We start from the raw sequence: 8,238 nt of genomic DNA on the forward strand, positions 1-8,238 counted from the left end.
AAGGGCTGGCTTTGGTTGGAAGCATGGAGACTTCATCAATAATAACAGGAGGGAACGCAGCACCGGAGGGGGCAGATGTTAGGAGTGCAGGGCTGTGATTGTAAGGATCAATGGAGTTCTCTTCTAATTGTTTCAGTTTTCTCAGTGAAGAAAGACGCAATATCATCATCTAAGATGATAGCAATGGTGGGAGGAGAGAGTGAATTGGGGAAAAAGAAGAAGTTATCAAGTAAACAAGGAATGAGTGAATGAATGAACCAGGGTGGGATAGGATTCATGTGAGTACCAATGTTTACTTGAATTTGTGTTTATGACTTAAAGTGAGACCAGTCTTCATGATTGTGTTCTTCTTTGGCCATGTAAGGTACCCAGATGCAGATATGGAAGAAGCAGAGTTAGATCTACCACATTGGGGTTTTGTCATGTTAAATGAACATGTTAAAGTGGGAGGGGGAAAGAAACTGAAGGCGCAATTGAGAATGATTTCTGTAGATGGAATCCAACTGGGTAAGAAGGGGAATGAGGACAGGAAGAGGGCGAGGGAGAGTGAAAGGTCCTGGTGGGGTCAGAGTACTGTGGTCAAGGGTACCAAAGAAGATGGCTTGGAAAGTCAGGTTGGTCTGAGTGGGACACAGGACATCAAGAGAGTGGAATGGTGCCCACCAGCAGGATTGGCTCTTGGAAGTGAGTGACAGCAGAACGAAAGACAACAGCAGGAAGAGAAAAGAGACCAGGAGTGGAGAATACATGGCATTGGAAGAATCATTCTCCTGCATGTTGAAATCACCAAAACGTTAATATCCCAAATGGCAAATTAAGGTGAGCAAAGTTAGGGTACAGTTGTGCAATGCAGTACTAGGCAGGTATTAAAAATAGAATTTGGGAAAATATTTAAAGACACAAGGAAAGGATGAAGGAATACAGAGGGGAGGAATGCAGGTCATACAAATTCATGTTTAGTACCAATCCCATTATCTTAAAATATACCAGTGCAGAGTGAAAAGACCAGAAGGAAATAAAACAAGATGTCAGTGGGATTTGTTGTAGTTTAATTTTTGTCTTTGTCTCTCTTGTAATTTTCTAAATTTCTGAAAAGAAAAAAATGAGAAAAATAACATTAACAAAATTCAACAAAAGAGAGTAAACATTAAATTATCTCTGGTGTATTTCCTAAGAGCATTTTCACAACTATACAAATGTGGATACATGTGTGTATATGTGCATACGTACATATATGTATATATAATACACATATATATGTATATTCACAGCTGCCAGATTCCCCATTGTCTTCTGCATGAGTCTACTCAAGTTATGCAAAATGTGACACAATTTTGTGGCTAAGTTTTGGATTTTTCTTTCATCTTCAGAAGATATTTCATGTAACACCTTTTCTCCCTGTCAACTGAGACTCTAGGAACTTGTGTTTTTTTTTTGTTGTTTTTTTTTTGTTTGTTTGTTTGTTTTTGTTCCAAAATTCTCTAAATGGATATTAAAGTTTGAAAGATCTTTTACTCTAGAGAAGACTAACTCATTTTAGCTAAGATTTGGGAAAACAGCAACTATGTTTGTAAAGCAGAATCATCTAGATCTGGCGTGGAGAGCTGGACAGAGGGGGCTACCATTCTAGGTGAGAGAGAATAGGCTTCTACTGGGTCTTTGTCCCTTGATGAGGCACATTCTGTAGGTATGTTTAAAGGGAATGCTAGTTAATTGTAAATTTGAGATTAAGTCTGGTTCAAAGTAAAAGCAAATTCACATGCATGTAACTTCTCTCCCCACTAGAAGCAAAGAACACATTAGTGTTGGTGGTTGTCTTAATGCTATTTTGTTTTTGCTCTCAACTGTTCCTAAAGGATTTTCCCTTCCTGTCTTATTAAAGGAAACTCTACGGGAAGAAAAGAAAAAGACCTCCTCTCTACTCTCAGTTGAGTAGGATTCTGTCAGGCCAATCTCTGACAATCTTGATAGCCTCATGTTGACAACAGAGGGCTAGGCTGGGGAAGATAGCTATCCAAAAAAAGTTTAGGATTGATTCAAATGACATTTGATTCAAAATGAAGTGATATCACAGAAGCACCAACTTCATATAACTTCATATTGACCCACTCTGAGGACAAATCCCATTGACCATTTTAAAGACATATTTCATTTTTAATATGTGAGGTGAGAGAGAGAAAACTTTTATTTTTATTGGAAAGCAATTTGCATATATTTGACAAGAGAAATGTTAAAAAAAAAGAAAATATGATTGAACTTGAATCATTGAAAGCTTATGTTTAATCTCTGCAGAAAAGTCTCTGGAGTAATTCTTAGAGGAAAAAATATTTTCTAAAAGCTGGAAAAAGATCACTTATCAGCATGAAATTTCATAGGTCATGAGGGTCTAGAATCACATGGCTATTTTCCTATGTACTAATTCCAAATCTTTAGCACCCTTGTCTGGAAACCTAATGCCTACCGTCTGGGCAGGGCATGGAGTAGGGACGCTCATCCACAAAAGGTAACCCAGGTCTCATTTTGCCATTGCCTCAATCCCGAACCACAAAGCCAAGCTGAATGAAAAAGAAAATCTCTATTTTTTTACTGCAGTTTACATTAGATTTTCAAATCAATATGAAGTTTTGAAATGTTCAGGCAACGTATGGTCCTTATCCTAATAAGGAATTTTATTCCACTTTTATGGTTGTATAGTGAGCCCAAAGGATGGAGGAAAGGCTTGAGGAGTAATCTAAAGCTTAGCCTGGCAAAGGCATGTGATCCAGCCAAGGACAAACGAATACCTCACAATTAGATTCTGTTGTTTGCATTTATCTATACTGGAGATTCTCTCCTTTACATGCATGCACACACTACGCACACTCACACAGAGATACACAAGCCTTCAAAGCCTCAAACACTCCATATTAATGATGTAAAGAAGAGAAAAATTTAAAACTTGGCTATAGCTACTGGCTCTATCATTTGCTTCCTATAAACTGGAATTCCTTTTTATTTTAATGCAACAATTCAATTGCCTGAATTAAGACCTTTAGTATCCTGAACAATCCTAACTGTACAAAATTTTAATTCTTTTTTGTTATTATTAGTTATACATGCTATTAGAATGTATTTTGATATATTATGCATATATGGAGTATAACTCCTCATTCTTCTGGTTGTACGCGATGTAGAATTACATTGGACATGTACTCATATATGCACATAAGATAGTAATGTTCTATTCATTCTACTATCTTTCTTATTCCTATTCCCCACTCTTCCCTTAATTCTCCTTTGTCTAATCCAAAGTACTTGTATTCCCCCCATATTTACTCTCTTTGATATGCAGGTGAATTAGCACCCGCATATCAAAGAGAATATTTGGCCTTTGTTTTTTTTTTGGAGGGGGGGATTGGCTTATTTTACTTAGCATGATATTTTCCAGTTCTACCCATTTATCTGCAAATGCCATAATTTCATTATTCTTTAAGCTTGAGTAATATTCCATTGTGTATATATACCACGTTTTCTTTATACATTCATCTGCTGAAGGGCACCTAGGTTGTTTTCATAGTTTAGCTATTGTGAAGTTGAGCTGCTAAATATTGATGTGGCTGTGTCATTGTAGTATGCTGACTTTAAGTCCCTTAGGTATAAACCTAGGAGTGGGATAACTGGTCAAATGGTGGCTCCTTTCTAAGTTTCCTGAGGGATCTCCATGCTGCTTCTTATTTTGGTCGTACCAATTTGCAGTCCCACCAGCAATGTATGAGTGCTGTACATCTTTCAAAATTTCAACATTAAATTAAAAAATATGTCTTCAGTACATTGACAATGGATTTTTAAAATTTCTTCTCATACAAGTATAAGAAATATATATTTATTCTAAATGGAGTCAAAACTTGGTTGACCCCAAAATACTGAGAACCTCTGAACTGCGTGATCTAAGAAGTTTGTTTGCAACTAACATGGTTTTGACAAAATCTTTTCTTTTTTTGGGGGGGGTATCAAGAATTGAACTTAGGGGCACTTGACCACGGAGCCACATCCTCAGCCCTATTTTGTATTTTATTTAGAGTCAGGGTCTCGCTAAGTTGCTTAGCGGCTCACTTTTGTGAGGCTGTCTTTGAACTTGTGATACTCTTGCCTCAGCCTCTTGAGCCGATGGGATTACAGGCATACACCACTGTACCTGGCTGACAAAAACGTATTTTTTATTTCAAGAGTTATGTAACTACATAAGTTGTTCACGTTAAAACTAAAATCAACACAAGTAAAAATAATAATGGATACTTACTGATTACTATGTGCCACACACCATACCTAGGATTTCACTGTATTGCCTTATTTAATATTTCCAACAATCTCATGATGATAGCTAATGGTTATTCAATTCATTTTATAGATGCAGGAACTGAGCTCTGGAAAAATTATGGAATTTTCCAAGATAACAAGTTATTGAGTAGCTGAGTTGAGACTGGAACCCAGGCAGTGTTCACCACTCTATCAGCCAGATAGCACAGAACAGTTGTTAGAAGATTAGAAAATCATGCCTCTGTGTGAACTCAGTTCTCAGTTAAACAGCCTGTGTGTGTAACTGATGGCTGATGTGATTAGCACCTTATAAACTTCAGAAATGTTGCTTGTCAAGCATGGGAAATTAAAATATGTGTGCTTGCTCTTCTGTTCCCAGGACTAATTATTTTAGATCCCACTAATACATTAAGATAGTGATAATGCAAAAATTAATTCTATAAACAAACCATTAGGTTAAGAGTCTACACAAGCATGACCTACCAATTTTGCAAACTGTTGGTAAAAATTAGTGGATTGATGGACTTTAACCATTGCATAAAAACAACCCAACATGCCCTTGTAAATCATTGTTGAACTTATTACTCATTACAGCTTGTTCTTCTCATTATCATGCCACATGTAAAATCTTGACAAGATTTGCCTGACATCCAAACCGAATCTTATAACTCAAGCAGCACGTTTCTGTGGCGTGTCAGCCCGCTGCAGGTGTTTCTCTATCACAATGAATAATTACATCAAACAAAGACAAGAAATATTCTAAAGCTGACAAAACCACACATCTGAAATCTGTATTTTCGATCTCTTGGGAAATTAAAATCTACAAGTATAGGGGCTTCAGTGCCCATGTCTTGGGGCCATTCCAGGATTATAAAGAAAGATCTTTTCTTTACAAGCCCAAAGATTGCAATAATACAGGAAATTAAACTGTATTTATAGACTGGACGCCAGCACCCCAGCATGCTTTCCTAGCTCTCCGAATCTCGCAACAAAAATAAAAACACTAGCAATCAAACGAATGAGCAAGAAATGACAAGTGTTTTGACAGCTCTAGAATACTTTGAGGTATTTTTAGCATATTTCTGAGTCGTATTAGCTTAACCTGTAATAGAATATAAATGAGCCCATATGGCACAGATGTAATTATGTTCCATGCGAGAAATCCCTGTGGTAGGTTGGGGAGGGGGGGTTGAGGGAGAAGAATACGCCAGCCCCCACCTCCCTCCTCACCCTCTCCCCCTCACCACATGTGCCTTCTGGAGGGCATGATTTACACATCATTTGCATTGAGAAGAATAGCAAGAAACACAATGCTAACAACACAGTACCAGTAAAGGGCAAGCAAAAGATTGGGGATCCCTAGGGGTGCGGCTCTCTGTGACTGACATCCAGTTAGGAGTAGAGGCAGCTTCCCCTCGGGATCACATTGTATGAAGCGATCTTTGATTATGTGGGCACAGCAATCATAAGGCATAATTATTATTACTGCAAGAGAATGGGCAACAAGTCTCTGGGGAAAGCCTCTGTCACAGACACTTTGCTGGCGCACGCTGGAAGCAAATGTTCTCCCAAGGATCATTTTCATTCCGACCTGATATTTAGCTGAAGCTTCTTTGACTACCAGTCATGAAACATTAAATATAGATTAGAGCCAGAGAGATGTTGAAAGTTGAAATTCACCGGAGGTGCACGCTTGTGTCCTTGAGAAACAACCTCGAATGCCGTCCAGATGTTGCAGCAGCAAAGCAGAATGGTCCCAAGCTGCAAGGAGGCCACAACAGAGGAGAGAGGAGATGTTTTGCATTCCACCAGCCTTCTGTTTGGTTTATTTGTACTACATTAATTTAGCAGAGTATCCTAACAGGCTGTTAGTGGTAGATGTTGCAAAGCGTTCACCATCCCGAAAGAATGAAGAGATGCTTTTGTGCCAGGATGGGGAGTAATTCAAAGCACGTAATTGATTTTCTACAGTTTCAAACTGTGATAAGACTAGGGTCTAGCAACAGAAACATATGTTAGCAGTTTTGTCTCTGTTTTCAATGAATAAAAAAAGAAAAAAAAAGCACCCTCATAACTGGTAGAAGATTAACTGGCTTTGAACATCTCACTAGATATTAACAGATAGTTGCAGTGGAATTTGGAATAAATTGACGGGCTTTGGAACAGTTTGCAGAGGGCAGCCATGCTCTGGAAAGCAACATTCGCCCCACACCCCCATATGTGTGATGGGAACTCCTCTTCCATTTCCTCAAGGAATCCCCTGTGCTGCACTGACGGAGACTGTCCCCTCTCCCCCCACCTCACTTCCCACCTTACCCACTTTTGCAGAACATGAATCAGAGGGGGGCTTCTCTGATACAAAGGAAAAGCATGAAACATGCTTTATTCAGGGAAGACTCATGCTCATTAAGTCCCAGTAAACCAGAGATCTAAAACCAGTCACCTTAGAAGCAGCTGGCCAGTTTTTCTTCTTGTCCATTGGTAAATGGAGCTAGAAGGATGAGGAGATCAGCAGGCAGGGTAGGAGGCAAGACCTAGGATCTCGTTGCCTACCTCTGAGAGCTGACAAGGGCTGGCTTGGATGAGCCAAGGAGTTTTTGCTCCCACAGACTTTTAAAAACAGCAGAGATTGGTGAGTTCCTCAGGTCATTTGGGAAGCAAAGAGCTGGATTAGGTGACATGCTGACCTGCCTTTCTAACTCTAAGATTTTACCTTTTTATCAAACTAGCTCACTGAATTTTTGAATTTCTCCCTTACCATGGTGCTTCAGGGGCTAAGGTGATCATGAACAGTCATCCAGGCAACCCCTGGAGGCATGAGATCAGGAGCCAGCAGAGGCTTACCTTTTAAACATCCCTCCCGTAGCTCAATTTAGAGGCCCCTTCTGCAATGCCAAGTTTATGTTTATACTGATGGTGGAAAGAGATTTGTATGGAATAACCTTTAAATCACATTAAACTAATACAGCTCACCAAAAGTGGGAGGAAATCCAATCTGTGCCAATTTTTATCAGTTTTGTTCTACTTACACAAGAGCTTTGGCAACTGGGCACAAAAAAAATAACCTCCAGAATACTGTGATGCTCCATCAACGGGTAGCCCTCCTTTAATAGGTCTGGGTTGGGGCAAGGGGTGGTAGGGGAGCTGTTTTAGCAGGCGGGCAGCCCTTGAGTTGGCTCTTAAAGAATAAAAAGAATTTGGCGGGTGAATGGAGTCGGGAGTGTGGGGTGCTGAAGAGGACACGTGCAGAAGCATCGAGACATCACAAGATGATAGAAAGCTGCTGAGAGGGTGGTAGGACCAGAAGGTGGTGGGGAGAGAAAAGGGGCTGGACTGAGGGCCATCCCCAGGAAACCGGCCATCGTTGAAGTATTTTGAGTAGGAGTGGAGGTGGGATTGAGCAGAGGATGTAAACTCAGATGTTGTTACAGTGGCCCAGGGAGAGAAGTAAGCTCCTGAACTAGGGCAGTGACAGTGGGAATGGAGATTCAAGAATGGGTAAGAGAGAAGTTAAGGGGGTAGAATCCACTTGTCTTGGTGTCCTTTAGAATGTGAAGAGTGACAGAAAGGAGCAGTCTGAGGTACTTCCCAGTAGAGCGAGCACAGAGTAAATCATCTCCCAATCATTTGAATTTCATCTCCAAATTGACCGTCAGCTCGCTTGAGTGATAAGTTTATGTTTCAGTTGGAATTGATTTTGGTGTCAAGGGCTTTATTTGGAATTTCCAGGTACTCCCTCAGCAACAGTAAAGAGAAGGTCCCCAGAGGAAGGAGTGGGAAGAGGGTCTCCGCGCTGGGAGCCCCCAGGTGTGGAGAGTGGAGAAATGCTGATGATTGTCACTGATAGAGCCTCATGGAGAAGTCCAATGAAAATGTGTGTTAAATTTCCTTAAAATTATTATACCCTTTGACCCCCAAGATTATACTTGTAGGAATCTATCC

General features: G+C 40.0%; 1 long non-coding RNA gene across 1 annotated transcript; it reads right to left on the minus strand.

The window, feature by feature from the left end:
* Positions 1-1,032: 1,032 nt before the first annotated feature.
* LOC144375446 (uncharacterized) lies at positions 1,033-6,860 on the minus strand. Its single transcript, XR_013435308.1, has 4 exons — positions 6,740-6,860; positions 5,977-6,057; positions 2,462-2,555; positions 1,033-1,088 (listed from the first exon to the last, which is right to left on the minus strand). It is a non-coding gene; the product is annotated as an uncharacterized LOC144375446 (long non-coding RNA).
* Between the last annotated feature and the right edge of the window lie 1,378 nt (positions 6,861-8,238).

Source organism: Ictidomys tridecemlineatus, chromosome 2 (assembly GCF_052094955.1).
Source record: "Ictidomys tridecemlineatus isolate mIctTri1 chromosome 2, mIctTri1.hap1, whole genome shotgun sequence".
Taxonomy (NCBI): domain Eukaryota; kingdom Metazoa; phylum Chordata; class Mammalia; order Rodentia; family Sciuridae; genus Ictidomys; species Ictidomys tridecemlineatus.